The sequence below is a fragment of the Panthera leo genome, chromosome C1 (genome assembly GCF_018350215.1).
Source record: "Panthera leo isolate Ple1 chromosome C1, P.leo_Ple1_pat1.1, whole genome shotgun sequence".
Classification (NCBI taxonomy): domain Eukaryota; kingdom Metazoa; phylum Chordata; class Mammalia; order Carnivora; family Felidae; genus Panthera; species Panthera leo.
In genome coordinates this window covers 68,322,063-68,339,801 of record NC_056686.1, presented here as the reverse complement: position 1 = coordinate 68,339,801, position 17,739 = coordinate 68,322,063, and the positions used below count along the sequence as shown (strand labels likewise).

The following is a 17,739-nucleotide window of genomic DNA, read 5'->3' as shown; positions in this document are numbered from 1 at the left end:
ATTTCTACACATTATTTTAGATTGCAACTTTCTATCATATTGAATATTTTTTCCTATAATTTTCTTACAAATGTAAAAAGCAAAGTACAACATTCATCCTGAGAATCCCATGTTAACTAAAATAAATCCAGTAATAAATGCTTTGTAACAATATCAAATTCAAACACCAGAATAAAAGTATTTTCTTACATTAATATTCATAAAACTTATATTTTAATCATAAATTCATCATCTACCATGAAGAAAATCCTAAATCCTACTTTATAGGTCGTAAAGCTGCTTTTAATGGAGCAAAAACCCTGAATTTTAAAAATCAGTTTAAAATTCATTCCTGCAAGTCTTTCTACTCTAAATGAAAAAAAAATTCTATTTGGGAATGAAGTCATTTGTACATCTCAAAATCTTAACAAAATGAACCCGCATAATTTTGGAGATTAATGCTTTATTAGTTTACTTCTCATGCATAAAAGTATGTGGATAGATTTGTTTTTTTTAAATTTAGAGTGTAACATTTAAAGTCAGTGATATTCTTCAGGTTTGTGCATTATAAGTAAGAGAAAAATATAAAGTATCTAATGAATCTCTTAACCATTACAATTAGCAGATGGTAAAAGTTAAAGTATTAAAACTGTATATTTTACCTTCCAGATGTAATCAATATTCTCAGATTTCAATATTAACTTTCAAAGCATCCACAATCATTTTTTTTTTAAATTTTTTTTTCAACGTTTTTTATTTATTTTTGGGACAGAGAGAGACAGAGCATGAACGGGGGAGGGGCAGAGAGAGAGAGACACAGAATCGAAAACAGGCTCCAGGCTCCGAGCCATCAGCCCAGAGCCTGACGCGGGGCTCGAACTCACGGACCGCGAGATCGTGACCTGGCTGAAGTCGGACGCTTAACCGACTGCGCCACCCAGGCGCCCCACAATCATTTTTAAAATTAGGATAAACGTTGCCAAAAAAAAGGTGTAGTTGATGAAAAGGCATTTTATAAATGTGTATTATCATTAATTTACATACTACTACATGGAAATTACCTTAGAAACTGTCATGCCCAAATTAGCAGTACTTTGAAGAAACATTATCTTTTTTATTTTGGGGACAATAGTGAGTCATCACTAATGAAATATTAATAATGCAAACAAACTATTAATATGTTGCTTTTCCTTAATCTTTTAAAACTGAATGAAAGAGGGCTCAATGCACACATTACTTATAGTCTGGGAATAAAGTATAAAAAACAACAATATAGCATATCATTTGACTCTGTTCAGAAGCGGAGTCATTTGCTATTTGGGAAGATTAGTGTTTAGAAGCAGAGGCTTTAGAATCAGAAAAAACCCTGCAATTTAAGTTACAGTTTGTCTGCTTACTTAAACTATGAGTCTGTAAGCAATGTATTAAACCTTTGAGCCTTCTTTAGAAGTTTGTTTTTAAGGATAGATAAGATAATGCAGGCAAACTCTCTGCACAATGCCTCAACAAATATGAATTACTAACAACAATAAATACATCAATAATAAGTACACTCCTTTCTATAAGATGGACACAGATTTGCAAACCTTAAAGGGGCAGAATATCTTTTACTGCTCCAGAGTAGTTCCTACACTACACAAATGATTTCCTGTGTACAGCTTTAAAAGCAGGTCCACTATTCATGCAAATTTGTTTCCTTTCCAACTCTAATCTTGAATTGTACAATGCCCAACAAATTGCTTTTACTCTTCTTTTGATTATCTTATGCTCATTATTACACTTTACCAAGTGCAAAGTATGGAGATGAGATTCCATGTGCAATCTATTGTGAGAGGTGTTTTAATCAATAGCCTTGTTCTGCTGATTAAGCAGGGGCTTCTGTTTTGGCAAGATAACATTAGTTTCTCCAGTCATGCTCCAAAAACCATTGGGAATCTTCAGCAGATCATTAGATATGCTACAATAAAGCTTTGGTACATTCTCTTTTCTTCCTTAAATTACTTCTTCACTGTCCCATCATTCCCTGTCTCGATGGCACTGCATTATTATTGCATCTCCCCTGAAACTTGCACTAGAGCTATGTCTCCAGGCCATAGGATGCCATTTTCAATTGAAGCTTCTGCTTGAAAATATAAATTAAGAAAATTTCATTATCTCCTGCCAGGGGCCATTATTCACCACAGTTCTAAGGAAGATTAAAAATGCAAAATCTACCGACTTGAACAAATACTCCAACATTCCACAGAAAAGCTCAGTATATCATGACAGAAACTAAAAATTAATGTTTGCTGAAATTTGGAGTCATCCTCTAGAATCAGTCCAATTCTTTATTGAGCCTATAGGTTCAGGGAAGATTGCTTCAACAATTTCAGTCTCTTCGTGGCATCTGTTACATTTTAAATTCAATTAGAAAATACTAGCAATAACAGCTCTGTTTCCTTTCATGAGCAATCTTCTATCTTAGTTAAAACCGCTCACTTTTTGGAGACAAAATAAATGCTTTCAAGGTACCGGGGCATCATGTGATGACACTCCCTTCCAAAGTGCCATGTAAAAGCAGAACATTCACTAGAGCACACTGGAAGGGTTTAAACCACATCCACATGGGAGATTATTTCTTTTAAATGAATACAACACCTACAGTTGAAGCACTGCGACTAAATCCATTCTCTCATTAAAAAACAGAGTCTCAATTACTAAAAGAAACCCATTATCTTATGTCTGTAAGTAAACTTTATTTTACTCAAATACACAAGAGTAAAAAAATCTAGAAATGTTACTATGTTTCTACAAAGGGCAAAAAATAAAAAGAAACAAAAGAAAAAGGACACTATCAGCCTATACATTTTCTCTGGAGGTGATTATACGCCTGGCACTTAATAGAAATTCAGTAATTGTTTTTGAATGAATGAAATGATGAATGGTTAGCCTGGCTATTTCTGCCTGTAAATAAACACAGTTAGTAGAAAATAAATACCACACATCCAGTTTTGCTTCAATCAGCTGAACCTGATTCTCAGAGAATTCTGTCAATTTGGACATAATTTTGCTTCATGAAGGCCAATAATACAGCACTTAGGAGATAGACTAAAGGCAGAGGAAGAAAGTACCCTTAGAAGCTTCCAAATCACTTCATGCACTAACAATTCCAAAAGACTAAGGAACGTATAGTACTATAGGCACTAGAACCCCTCTGACCTTTTGAGTCTACATTTAGAATAAATTTTTATGCACATAATATGAACAGGTAAGTTCCAATGCAAACAGATTTACTCAAGAAAACTGACGGGATAAAAAAGGAGTTATGTTCCAAGATACAAGGTGACAATCCTTTTCACAAATCAAAGAGGGAAACCAAGTTGAATGTTACATCAAACCTCTTATTTTATTATTGTATGCAATGCTCTTTTAGCAGCTAAACTTCTGTTATGTAGAGCTAAGGAAAGTGGGCTCGCTCTCTTTAAATATTTATTAATGATGATTTGTGAGCCTAACTAATTGCTAGGTAAACATAACATTAGGAAGCCAAATGGTGTGTAATTATTATGGTAAAAGAAGAGGTGTTCTATAGTAATGTTCCCATTTGTCACATAACTATGTTCTCATAATTTATTTAATAATTTGTGTATTCTAGAAGATTTCTACCCATCACAGTATTTAATTCTTTAAGCATGTTAAAATATTATACTTGAAGCATTACAGAATATGTCTTGTTAGAACTATTTTAAAGTCACTGAGGTAAAGCTAAATTATAGAAATAAAGTTACTACTAGAATCTCTAGGAAAATATGCTTGAGTATTAATAGTACATGCATGGATACATAATTTGGAAAAAATAATTTCTATTCCATTTAGTTTCCTATATGCTGGTGTTCTCAAAATTTTTCAAAACATTCCTGATTTCAAAAAACAACAACAGCAACAAAACTGCCCCTCTTACTAAACCTTTGCAACTGTATTTGAAAGAAAAAGGTATAGAAAAAGACAATTTATTAATTGGATAACCAGAAGCAAAAATACAAAATATCTTTCTGTAGCATCAATATATAAACATAAACTTATTTGACTAAAAAAGTGTACAGTGTGTAACATAAATAGACAAATAAATAACAGGTAACCCACAGCAAGTCAACAAAAGCTTTGGCAGTAAAGTCCTGTTTAAGCCCATGTCCAGAATATCGTCATTCCGTTTTTGAGTACAATAAAAACAGGAATAAAATAAAAGTGACACCTTCCACAATCACTTTGTGTCTGAATAAAATACTGTATCAGGAATTATAACCAGAAAGTTTGCATATGTTAATATTTATAGTTAAACTTGCATCTTAGAAACTTAAAAATAATCCTCAAAAATTCCACATTAATTACAAAAATAAGCATTTGAAATGGCAGTGCGGACTTGCTAAAAACAACTTACTGTTTTAGAAACCTCTGAAATTCCTTGCAGTTTTTACTGGACCTTGGGGTCAGTTTAATGCAAATTAGGCTTGACTCACTCAGAGCCTTATTAATCCAGTGCAAAATCTCTTGTTTGCAGAAATGCACATTCAACATAAATGTGCTTGCTTTTATTAGCAAAATAAGAAGTATTTATTTACAAAGCATGCCACTGAGACTACGTTTCATTCACAGGGTCATCAGGTCTAACTACTTAATGAAAGGAATAAGATAATTTAAGTGGGGATAAAAACTATAAAATTTTGAAATACTTAAAAAATATCGCTTCTATGTCCAAATTTTCAAGACTACTGCTTTAAATAATTCAAAAATTTATTATGACCTGTATCAATTAAAAGCAATTATTTATAAAAATGTTAACCTACTACAGTTTGCACTTGCAGAAACTATCACATTTTTAACAAGGGAAATGGGAAATCGCTATGGGATGCCCTAGTTAGATTAAATTAGCAAGAAACTTGTTACCAGACCATATAAAAGACATAGCGTAATAAGACATGACCTTGCAGAGCCTTGGAGCCAATCTGTGATGTTCTTCCTTCCTATAACCCTTGCTAATTATCTGCAAAGTTGCAGACCCTTTTGTCGTGGGTTATTTTTCTTCAAATTGTGAGGGGATTTTTGGTTTCTAAATATTTAATTAGTCTTGTTATGATATGAGAATTGTTGTACATGGCAAGCATTTTGATTTTCATACTCTATTCCTTCTAATTATCCTCAGATTTAGATTGGTCATCCCAAATCTTTTCCTTTTGTAATTATTTACTTCTTAGAGATCATTCTGTGAAGAAATATTTCCACTCTTATGGCTCTTCTTTTTCACAAATGGCTTTTCTAGTCCGTTAATTACCCGCTCAGAGGATTAGAGTTTGAGATAATGCAAAAGAACCTGCAACTAAAAGGAGTTTTAGAGGACAACAGTGAGCAAACTAGATTTTTGTGATCGCTATTTTAAATTCACCTTAAAGATTACTCCCTTGGTTTGGATAGGATTTTGATAAACAAGAAAATTATGCCATAAATACATTTTTTGTTTCCCAAGATGTTTGATGGGGCATCATTTGGTCAGTATTATAAATCTCTACATATAAAACAAATACGTATCTGGTCTAATTGACAATTCATATAATTTCTGCTTTTACAGACCTCACTTTGATTACAGCACAGCAACAAATGTTCGCAGAACTCCTATACCAATTAAACTGCAAGCAAAGAAATAAAATATTAAGACTCTGATAGCGTGGCTTTAAAAAAATTTCCATCTATGCAAATCTTAAGACTAAACATAACTTTTGCTAAAGCATTTAACTGACTCAGGAAAAGTTTTGTCATTTCTTAATGAAAATGACTACATTCTATATAAGTGCCTTGATTTTTTTTTAATCAAGAGGCAAGAAAACACTTCTATTCTTTACCTGAAGTGAATTCTTTTGGCATAAAATATTTTACATATTTTACTACTATGATTTCCTCATCAAAAATTTTCAGCTAAATCCACTTTTCTTAGATTACTTTTATTTTAAAGTAATCGATTTTACTCATGCAACTTATGAAATATTTTGGTAGTAAAATATGTGACATAGCTTTTAAACAAATGTATAGGAATGCCTTGTGTAAAAAGAGACACAAAAGAATGAGTAGTTATCTTAATAATACAAACTGAATAAATTAATGTTGGAGCAGAGAAGATATATAGAGTTAATATTTCTCCAAAAGGTCAACAAAGGGAAAACACTGTCATTCTGAAAACAAAGTGCTACATAATTGTTCTAAAAGGTATGGATGTTTTTATTATCTAGTTTTAATGTTGCATCCCATAAAAACCATTATCTGTGTTTTCCTTATGTTGTTCTTGCTCATCTAGAAAGATGCACCAGAACAGACTTCTCACAGAAATTACTATGTATATATCTTGAACTATTTCTTAATATGAAGCACCATATGAAGGACCTTAAGTCTCTGAGGCAGAACATTTTTAGAGCTGAGGACACTAGGCTACTAGCGTTGAACTGCTGTTTTCCATCTCACAGCGGTGCTCTCTATACAAGTCTAAGAGTAGCAACTTGTTGCCCTGTACTTAAGTGTGAGGGAGGCAAACACATTTGCAGGAAGCATCAGGTAAGGAGGAGGTACAGAGAAGGCCAACACATAAACTATGCTGGCCAAACAGTATAATATTCTTTCTTCCCTGATTATCCAAACCGGAAGTGATCTTTGTCTCCTTTCCCTATGGCAGGAATGGTCTATATAACTAATATTCCTCTTTGTGTCATCTCTTGTATAATTCACATTTTAGTTTTTATTTAACTTGGTAAGTATGTTCCATGTTTAGAATTAAGTGATAAACTCGTTATGTTTTGTTTACATTCTTTTGCAGACAACCCCTAAGAGTGCCGGGCACTTATTTGTATCAGGTCTTATTTCTAGGACACTAGTCTTCCCTCTCCAGTTAGATGTTGTTAAGTTTCTTTTAAATCCACCAGAATGCCCAGTCTTGTTTACAGCAACAAGTACTCACTCAATAAATACTTTCTAAATTAGAATTCTCACTCTTCTATTTTTTTATTCAGGTTTTTTTTTCTTTTAATCAAAGGGACAACTCAAAATGTCCTGTTGATACATACTAGTTGTCATTTCTTTAATAAAAACTGTGGAAATTTTGTACAGATGTTTACCTAACTGTTCTGAAAGACAAGAGATGAAAAATAATAAAGGCAAAAAGCTGGAACCACAGACTCATGGGATACTCTTAGCAGTAGAGCAGGTGTGGAAGGCTAAAAACAATCCTTAATACCTATAATCTGAATATAAATAATTGAATTCATTAGAGACTCTATAAAGAGGTGGATACTTTGTGGTTCATACACTCTCAAAATTAATGGAGTCTCACCTGACTGATAAATAATATGGCAAATTTCACTGGCTTACTTACGATAAATCAGAACTAATCTTTAATCATGACAAAATATTCATAATCTAATCCTTTTATCAAATTGACTATCACTGCAGGAGTCTCATGTGTTTGCACAATTAAAAACCCCGTGTTAGCTGTATATAATAAGGCATTACATTCGATGCAAATCCTTTTCTATTGAAATAAGTGCCAAGCTGACAGCAGGAAGTAGCTGATAAGAAAGCAACAAGGCAGTGCTCTTGGCATTCTTGATAACTGAACACCTACCTACTCATAAGCATTCAGTATTCAGCATATTAACCCAAAGTGCTCTTTTTCTAAAAAAGCACAGATCAAGGGAAGTGTCCTCTTACTGCAATTCAGTCTCAAGGGCAAGAAATTATCTATAAATAGATAGATGACAGATAAAGAGAGATAGAGAAATAAATAAATAGGAAGGAAGGGAGGGAGGGAGGGAGGGAGGGAGGGAGGGAGGAAGGACACGATAATTTAATATCCACCTGTGATTCTGGCACTAGAAACAGCAATATAAGACATCATATGCTATTACATTCTAGGTGTAGAAATACCTACAATTTTGAAAGCATAGTAATACCCTAAATAAACCAGACCAAATAATATCTATGCAAAAGAAAATGAAGAAGTGGATGTGAAATTGTGTATTACAGTTCTCTGCTATAAAAAAATGAAGTCGTCGTTTCAGAATTAATACAAAGGACCTGAAGCCCTAGTGTCATTTGCCATATTCACATTACAGGGTTAAAAATGTATTTTTTAAATACATGGTATAGAACTATTCCATATTTTGAGAAACATAAAGAACACAATCTTTGAAAGATCCTTTCTTCCTTAGCCTAAGTACAAGGGGAGAATTAAGAATGTCCAAAAGGAAGAAGCAAGCTGGTAAGATGCTTCAGAGTATAAAAGTTTGAGAGGGTAAGGTCAGAAGTTGAATAACTCCCTAAACAGAGCTACTCAGTATTCCCTCAACATATAGTGTATCTTCCCACCTCAGGATATTGCTCATCACTTTCCCTTCTCCATCAGGTTTTGAAAGTTTATTGTGCTGAGAGATTTGGTATCATACTTATTTCTGTACACATCTCATCTTCTTCACCAGACTACATCTTTGAGGGGTTCACGCTCAGTTTAAGAATCCCCGAAATATGTGCAGTGCCTAATGCTGTGTCTTAGTCTAAAATTTATTAATTCTATAAACATCAGTCTGTAGGCTTGCAAGTATATATTCTTACCGGTTGTTCATAAATACCTTTACAGTGTTCGGCACATTAGCTTGTACATCCTGCAGCTCAGTAATTATTTGGGAGCATAAATCAATGAATGAAAGATAAAATACAATTTTCAGAAGTCAAGCAGAGTTCCATACCCATAGGACAGAAACCAAATTAAAACGTTTCTGATTTACATGGTTTGTGTAAGTTTTTAAAAACTACAATGAAGGCAGGGCCTTCCATTCCATGTTATATTCCTAGCCAGAATTAGCTTCCTATCAGTAACTTGTCTGAAAGGCTCAGTTCGTTGTGACCTATAAACTGTTAGACTCAAGAGCTTTAAAATACCGCTAACACCATGTACAGGCTGGGGAGTACAGGGCTGTGTGTTGTGAAGCAGCAACGCCACTCCGCTGAAAGCTGACATGCAGTCTTGGGCCACAGATATAAACAGGGTAAGCATATTAAATAATGGATGCCTAGGAAAACATCTTTATCACTGCAGACGAAAGGCACAAGGTACACCTTATTACTTCATGCATATTAAGATCTATTAAGCTAATCTAAGTTTTTTACATGTCTTATAACAGTTAGATAAACAGGATATCTTAATTTAATAAACTGTATTTGAGGTTGCATAATTTACAGTGTTAGAATTATTTTTATTTGCAAAAAAGTATTCTAATCCTTAAAATACTACACTCAACGCATAACATTACATATTTTGTTAGGAATCACAATTTATTAAGTGTATTTGATATATCATCATTAAGAAAAGAAACACGAGAAGAGCTTTGCGACTGCTCTTATCTTTGGCCCTTCAACTTTCCATTTCAACAACCTCGTTAAGGTCAAAGTGTCATGAGAATGTCTGCCCACTTTTAAATCTCTACAGTCTGGGCAAGGCAGAATCTTTTGGGTTCAATCAGGAGTGCTTTCTTTTTGTATTCAGCTAAAAAGCGTAATAGCACCACAAAGGTCGGCATATTACCTTTATTAAAGAAAAAGGATCACATGACAAAGATAAAATGCCACTTGTAGACCTGAATTGGGCAATTGGGGGGAGTGGTTAAAACTACTTTAATGTTTAGTTGCCAGATTCCTACAATGTATGTAACCAGTACCACTGACAGGACTTGTTGTTATATTTATCATCAGTACCTTTCTCAGGTTGGGTAACATGGGAAGCAGAATTTGAGGCAGAGATCTCTGGGAGGCTCACAGCTCTTAGAACTATCAGGGAAGCGGGACTGGGGAGAAGTCTAATGCAGTTGCAACAAAGGCCCCTCAAATTCCTCAGGGAGGGAGCTCTGGAATTGGGAGGGCCCTTCAGAGCTGTGTCAAAATGAAGCAAAAGATGAGGAGGCAAAGCCTTTGTACTTTGGCATTCGGTGAGGGCTGCCTCTGGGAGAAGGGTTTAAGATCCCTTCAGCCCGCGGTCCTGGGCGGGGACTCACAGAGAGCCCATCAGCAGGCAACAGCCTTGGCAGCTGAGGGAAAGAGTCCCCGATCCTGAATGGGGAATCCGAGGGCACACCACGACAGCCACTACAACACTGTACTTGTACAGAGTTTAATGAATTGTTTTCAAAAACAGTTCTTTTAACGTTACTTCTCATTTTCACAGATTTTATTGTATTGCATCTTCTTGTACACACTGACATGTCAATCCTGTTTACTAAGCGATATTCAAAGGGTTTCCTATAGAGCAATGAACCTTAACAGGCAGCTTTTAATTGGCCCACATAGGCAACCGCATTACTATTAATTCCACAGCTACGGCATAAAATAAAACCATTGCTTCTCAAACTCTAGAGCAATTAGACCTCTCGGCTATTTGGCTAACTCTGCTTCATGATACCCAATGCAGTTAATTATATTTTTTGATGTTAATAGTCTCTGTCAGTCTCAAGCATAGCTTCTCTTTGATGAATATTTAAATTATATTTGAATAAAAAATAATCTTGGTTACATTTCATATTCAGTAATCATCACAGCTTAATAAAGGTCTACTCGTCAAGGGTGGAAATAAATGGCAATGCACATATAAAGGTCTCAAATCAACTTATCAGATAATGTATTTGTAATGACCATTATCTATCTTTCTGTCTAACATACCTGTTTATTTACATTTCCAAAGGGTAGAGTCTCATTCACCTAACAACCCACAAATAGATTTCAAAAGTTACTTATAAACATTCTTTTAAATTATATATACAGAATCCCATGAATTAACAATGAGAACATCTTAGGACTTGGTCATAAGATAATTTAATGTATGAAAAAAAATACCAAATTATAACATGTCCTAGAAAAATTGGCATACTTTCCCTTGCCTCCTCTTGATGCATTGTTTTGGAAAATTCCAAGAGTAGTAAGAAAAAAAAATGTTTGATTTACTAAAAGACTTTTTGATTACGGATCTTATGGACCTGAAATCATTACTAAAGAAAAGTAACTTAAAAGTCATATTTTTCCTCCATAAGATTCTTGGCTGCGATAGGAGTCTGGGGTGAGGGTGCAGGAAACTTCCAAATACAGGGAGTGGGGAAAATGGAAAAAAAGTGTAAAAGCAAAGCCCATTAGTATCATTTCTTAAAAATTTGTTTAAACCTTACTCAACTTAAAATTCCCTTAGTTTAAGACTCATAAATATGGAGAACAAACTGAGGGTTGCTGGTGGGGTTGTGGGAGGGGGGGATGGGCTAAATGGGTAAGGGGCATTAAGGAATCTAGTCCTGAAATTATTGCTTCACTATATACTAACTAATTTGGATGTAAATTTTAAAATATAAAAAATAAAGTTAAATTACAAAAAAAAAAAAAAAATGACTGAGTCATCAAGAAGTTACTTTTAGAACTTCAGATCTATCATTTGTAACATGTTTTGAGAATTAAATAAGATGTTTTGGAAAGTGCCTAAAAAAAAATTCCCTTAGTTTAGGGGTGCCTGGGTGGCTCAGTCGGTTAAGCATCCGACTTCAGCTCAGGTCATGATCTCTCGGTCCATGAGTTTGAGCCCCGCATTGAGCTCTGTGCTGACAGCTCAGAGCCTGGAGCCTGCTTCAGATTCTGTGTCTCCCTCTCTCTGCCCCTTCCCCAGCTCACACTCTGTCTCTCTCTCTCTCTCTCTCTCTCTCTCTCTCAAAAATAAATTAAAATTAAAAAAATTAAAAAAAAATTCCCTTAGTTTAGCCTACATCATAACAGAAAGGTTTTAAACAAAGCATTTACTTAACATAAACTATCAGAATGTTTTTAAATCTTAAATCTTTTATTTAATGAATAAATTAATGTTTTGTTATCTATTTAATTAATGCCCCTTAATAAATTTACTTGTTAAATTTTTAATTTTTCACATTCTCATCCCAAATTCTAAATCTTTAGAATACAATGGAGACACAATGAAAAAAATAAAAATAAAAATAAAAAAAGATACGATGAAACATCCTGAAGTATATAGATCAACTTATGACTGTCGAGTAGAGGACTGACAATTTCTCAAACTCATCACATTATAAATAAAAATGGTAAGGGCAGATTAAAATTTTGTGAGGTCCAAAGCTTATAAAATTTAAAGGTACCACTTTAAGGGGAATAAAAACCAGAAAAATTTCAAGTGGAAAATAAGGTGCCAAAGTGAATAGTTATTTAGAAAAAAAGAAAAGAAATCACAATAAACAACACATTTGTAAAAGCCAACACAACAAAATCCAGAAAACTGAAATACCATTTTAATAAATTAATTGCTGGCATTCCTTCATATTTTGTTTAATATTTTTTCACCACAAATCCTACCATTGTCTCGTATATAACAATTTCATACTGTCACTTTCTATAGTTTCGGTTTTCCTCTAGAACAGCTACTCAAAATTTATTATTTACTACTGATAGTCACCATACACAAAGTACACGCCTACAACGTCACAGATGCTCATGCCTGTTGAACTCCTACAGCCCGTGTCCCACAAACACAGCTATTCTGGTAAATTCTATTTTATATGATACTCACTAAAAGAGGGGAACAGCATGTTGCTTTTATAATTGTAAGTACCACATCTGACTTGTTGTCTATATACTCCCTCCAGAATACAAGGGAGAGAACTTCTGCTTTGATTCGTTATATATGAAAACCAAATCCCCCACTTACTGTTTTTTACACATTTAATGACTGAAAAGGTTTTCCACAGAGTAGCTTCTGGCTCCATTCACTTCAAACATTATTTTTCCTCCACTTGCCACATATTTCAGGTGCCACAGGACACATTCAAATTGTAATATGACATCTGGCCTTGCACATTTATGTCACAATCAGTAAGGCAATATAATGAATAATAGGAGCAATTCTAGAGGCCATTTCTTCACCAGAATAGCCAGCAATAACTAAACTGTACACGAGTGTCTGCAAACCACATAAAAATACACCACTAAACCCAAACTGAATTTATCACCACCAGAACCTCTACTTAACAGAATCCCACTAGCTCTTGGCTACTCCTAAGTGACCATAAATGAGGGGAAGTGTAACAGAGAAGTCAGAGAATGAAATCAAAACCTTAAGATTGTGTTTAAATATCATACTTCAGCCAACTTTACAAAAACATATGACCCTGTGAGCATACCGCTAGGGGTTCTAACAATGACTTGGAAGAGCTTGTGCAAGTGAAGGGCTCTGATGTTTAAGATTCATTAACTTCATGGTGAATCCACTTTTAGACAGAGTAGTATTTTCACACATTACAGGTGAGTTCAATAACAATGATGGATCTCTGGTCTGTAAAACTGAACAGAAAGACCACTGCCATAATCTCAAGACAACCTACACAGAGTGACGATCACTTCAGATATTCTCTTTAAGGCAATGGGGAGTGTGCTTAGGTGAGTTCTAAAACTATGTTGGTGTTGGTTGCATATGACATTTGAACAACTACTGGGAGAACGGTGACATGCATTGGTTAAAGGATACACTTGATTGTTATGTGCAACAAATATCAAGATCACAGAATCACTTTGTATTTCTTCCAAACCTGACTTTTCCTAGAAACATCAGAGATATTAGGTCTAAATCTAATTGTGGAATAGCAAACAGCATTACCAACTGTAACTAATTGCTTTATTTCAAGAAAATACATAGCAAAGTAAAAATAGGTCTTTAAGAACTGTAGGACAAATAAATATGTAATGCTATCAGAAACCTAATTAACCACAATAATTTTCTTAGGCAAAGTACAAAGTCGTGTATCGATACTGGTGTTTTTGTTACTGCTGCTCTTGCGAATTTGGTCTAGGTTCAGTTTCATTATGTGATATATAGAAAAATCAGCAACGCCACAATTAACGACAGCTTAGCTGTATTTTTGTCTTCATTTGATAAGTCAATAGAATATATTATAAGCGATACTGATTCACAACTGCTACCTGCTTTTGAGAGGCAAAGCAGGGCTCCTAAACTGTTAGTAAGAAAATAAAGTAAGGATTTGGACTATAACAGTGACTAAGGATTTTTTTTCCCTCTACCCAATAACACACAGGATTTTTTTTTTTTTTTTTTTTTACTGACCGAGAAATCTCAATAAAATAAAAAGGATTGTTAGGCTGGAAAATTATCAATTTCACTCAAAATTACATTTTGTTATTATTTATTACATAATAAAAATGCATTAAGTAATAAACAGTATATTTTCAGACACTAAAATTATTCCAAAGCTTCAACAAATACATTTAATTTCCTGGCAATAAACATGCTGATAAGACGCTGCACTGCATACAAAAAGGAATTACAAATTCTTAAGTGAAGTTACAAATCATAATTTGTTCATTTTTTATAGTGGTAGAAAAAATGTGCAATATATTACATTTCACTAGCATTTGGCTATGAGCTTTCGGTGGGGAGTGGGGAGAGAAAGCCAAATACAGAGAAAACATAGTGACTATGTCTTGATTTGAAAATCTAATAAATTTCGTTTCTCTTCTCTATAACTGTGATTAACTATTTTTATTTGTTCAAAATTTAAAAGGATGCTTGTAAGTTATATTTATACACAACACTAGTAGTATGCCATCAAGGAGCAGCTACATACTAAAAAGAAGTCACACTTAGGTACAAAACAAAACTCAAATGGGTATTTGAAACTAGTCTTATGTAAGCAGATACAGTGTGCTTTCAGTTATTTAACACTGATTATCTAGTACATTTAGGTAATATAAGTCTAAATTGGACTTTGTTTCTGTCAGTTAACACAATTAATGTTTAAGTTGACTTTGTAAATAGAAACCAGTATTATAGTGTGAAGCAGGGTATGTTCTAAGTGAGAAAAAACTACAAGGTAGATGACAATATATGTACTATTAAAATATCATGGTAATCTCATCCGAAATAGCTTTCAAATAAGAAAGCTGGAGTAAATGATACTCAAGGTTATGAAAGGGATTATGAACAGAGTATTTACAATAATATTAAAATCTGTATGTCAAATCAATGTTTACATTTGCTTTTCTTTCTTCACCTCTCCACTTTGGTTTCAAAAATAAAGATAACTTCTAAAAATAAAAACCAGGGGTGCCTGGGTGGCTCATTTGGTTAAGCGTCCCACTCTTGGTTTCGGCTCAGGTCATGATCTCATGGTCGTGAGTTCAAGTCCCAAGTCAGTCTGTCCCACCCCTGCTCGTGCTCTCTCTCTCTGAAAATAAATAAATAAACTTAAAAAAATAATAAAAATAATAACTGAACCAAAATCACTAGAGTTGAAATGAGATAGGTTTTTCCTTTTAAAAATCTAACTTCTCTTTCCCTCATCCGCCCAGTATCTCTCCAAAACCAAAATCAAATTCAGACTTTTAAGGTATTATTCAAACCTCTTAATTCTTAGGAAACACTGAAGATCAGTAATGTTTTGTTCATAGGGAAAATCGTCCTAGCTTCCTTGACCAAAAGACATATTATAAAAGGTTAACAACCCACATATTAACCGTAAGTACCAGAGAAAACTGTTAATTCACACTTATTCTCTTAGTACTCATTATCTAGTAGAATTGTTTACTAATTTTCATTTTAAAAGGAGAAACAGAGAACCCTGTAGAGCAGAATCTTTGATGTGACACTGTTTCTTTCTTCTACATTTGATAACCAGGGTTGTAAGGGATATTTATTTGTCTTCTAAGCCATTTTACAATTTATTAGTCTTTCTTGCATAGTAAATGTGAATGTTTAATATGTTTCATGTTTATTACTGCCACTAGTCTCCTCTTCCTATAATGAATGCTTTGGTTTAAATGCCCATCAGTAAGTGACATGCAAAGTATGTGTCCAATTAGATATACCAATTAGAGCTTTAATGGTTATTTATTACTATACTCAGGTTCAAGAGTCTATACTAGTAACCTCCCAATCCTTGGCCAAAGAGAGGTGCTTGTGATTCCATTAGCTGTCTTAAAACAACTCGGCCAAAAGTGAAGAATTCGTGGAAATCCATCACCTAACAGAAAATAACTTAAGTATAATGCACACAGATGATGAGTTAGTAGCATCTGAGTTATTCATTTTTCCCCAGATACATTTCATCTTAATGGACAAAAGGCTGATAAATCTGACACCACAGATAGATAAAAGCACTTGGGATAAGCAGCATAAAGGTAAGAATATAGTTCTTCAGAAATGGCAGGCTTAAATTCTATGAGAATGAATACGTTCAATGAATAAACAGACTAAGCAAAAGTATCCCTGACCAGTAAGTATTTACAATAATGCAAGAATAAAATACACGAACCCCCAAAATTATAAAATTATAAATTATAAAATTAAAATTATAAATTATAAAATATCAAATTAGGTGAAAAAGCAGATTTGGCTAATTTTTTTTCTTCTAAAAAAGTGCCGTTAATAAGGATGGGATATGAATATCTTAGAAAAACAGGTTTTAAGTATATTGTTACCTGTAAAGAGAGATCAGGAGATAAAAAAAATAATTAAATAAACTCTTTCTATAAGAAAGCTCTGACTTGGATACAAAGCTTCTTTATGAAGACCGAATGATCAATATAAAAGTTGAGAGGGCGGTATGTCAAGGAGAGGATATCCACACTGAAATCTATAATCATGAAGTCTGCCAGAGGATACTAGCAGAATTGTGACTGCATTTTGGTGGATTTTCTTGGTAAATTCTGAGAAGCTTCCAATATTCATCAGTTGTCATAGGAAGGTTTTGTATGACTATGTGTATATATCTTTTAAATATTTTATACACAATATCTTATCAGTATAGTTGAAAATAACAGAAGTGGATTTTTAAAGTCTAGCTAGCAGAATTAATGGGATTAGTTATTAATTATTATTTAATAATAAGTTTTCATGTCATGAAGATATTAATGAGATTCTAGGTATTAAACGAATTGAAGTTTCAGCCCTTATAGCAAATAATTCAACCTTTTAAAGTGAAAAAGGCATATCATGTTGCCACTTCTCAAGGATATTTTTTAAATCAGTGAGGAGAATATATGTGCTGTCGTGTAAACAAAATGTACTGAATGCAGTGACAGTTGATTCCGGATGTAAAGAAACAGAGCCAAAATATGATGAGTCCCAAGTTCCTCAGCAGTCTAACAATGTTATTCAATAACTCTTTTAAACAATCACGTATGTCCCCACCACCCACCCCCAAAGAAAGTCTATGTGCCTTGACCAGTAGTAAGAATGAAAGGTGGAAAGGCAGAGGGAGAGATCCTCATGCTTACTCCTAACTAAGGCAGGCATGGTCCTTTCCATGGAGTCTTACTTCTAACGGCACGCTGTGAATACGCACTAAATTTCCAGACTCACTCTACATCTGCTATAATGTAATGAGTCATGGAAAAGAAACTGTCACCACTTGAGCTGCTGTTGGGTTGACATGTTAAGTAAAACGTGATTATGCTTGTAAAGAGTTGGGTGGGACACTGATAGGTTGACAAAAGAGAAATTCAAGGATGGAAAAGTAACTGAATGGGATGTAGGACAGGAACAAATTGATCTGGTTCCTATATAGTTGAGCTTACTTCCATCATCCCAACCCTTGTTGGAAAAGATCTAGGCTCTGAAATAAGTTTTGTCACCTACTGACTTAGCTTAATTTAATGAAACTGTACCCAAGTTCTAGAAGCTAGATTTTTTTTTCCTTTTAA

At 33.9% G+C, this 17,739-nt stretch overlaps 1 protein-coding gene and 1 long non-coding RNA gene across 14 annotated transcripts in view; one reads left to right on the top strand and one right to left on the bottom strand.

Annotated features, from left to right (window-relative positions):
- ADGRL2 (adhesion G protein-coupled receptor L2) overlaps positions 1–17,739 on the bottom strand; it is a 188,612-nt gene that overhangs the window by 60,197 nt on the left and 110,676 nt on the right. The window lies entirely within an intron of this gene.
- Positions 1–17,739, top strand: part of LOC122227694 — a 72,146-nt gene that overhangs the window by 8,881 nt on the left and 45,526 nt on the right. For all 5 annotated transcript variants that reach the window (XR_006206198.1, XR_006206200.1, XR_006206199.1 and 2 more), the window contains exon 3: positions 16,134–16,215. This is a non-coding gene — a long non-coding RNA (uncharacterized LOC122227694). The remainder of the gene's footprint in view (positions 1–16,133; positions 16,216–17,739) is intronic.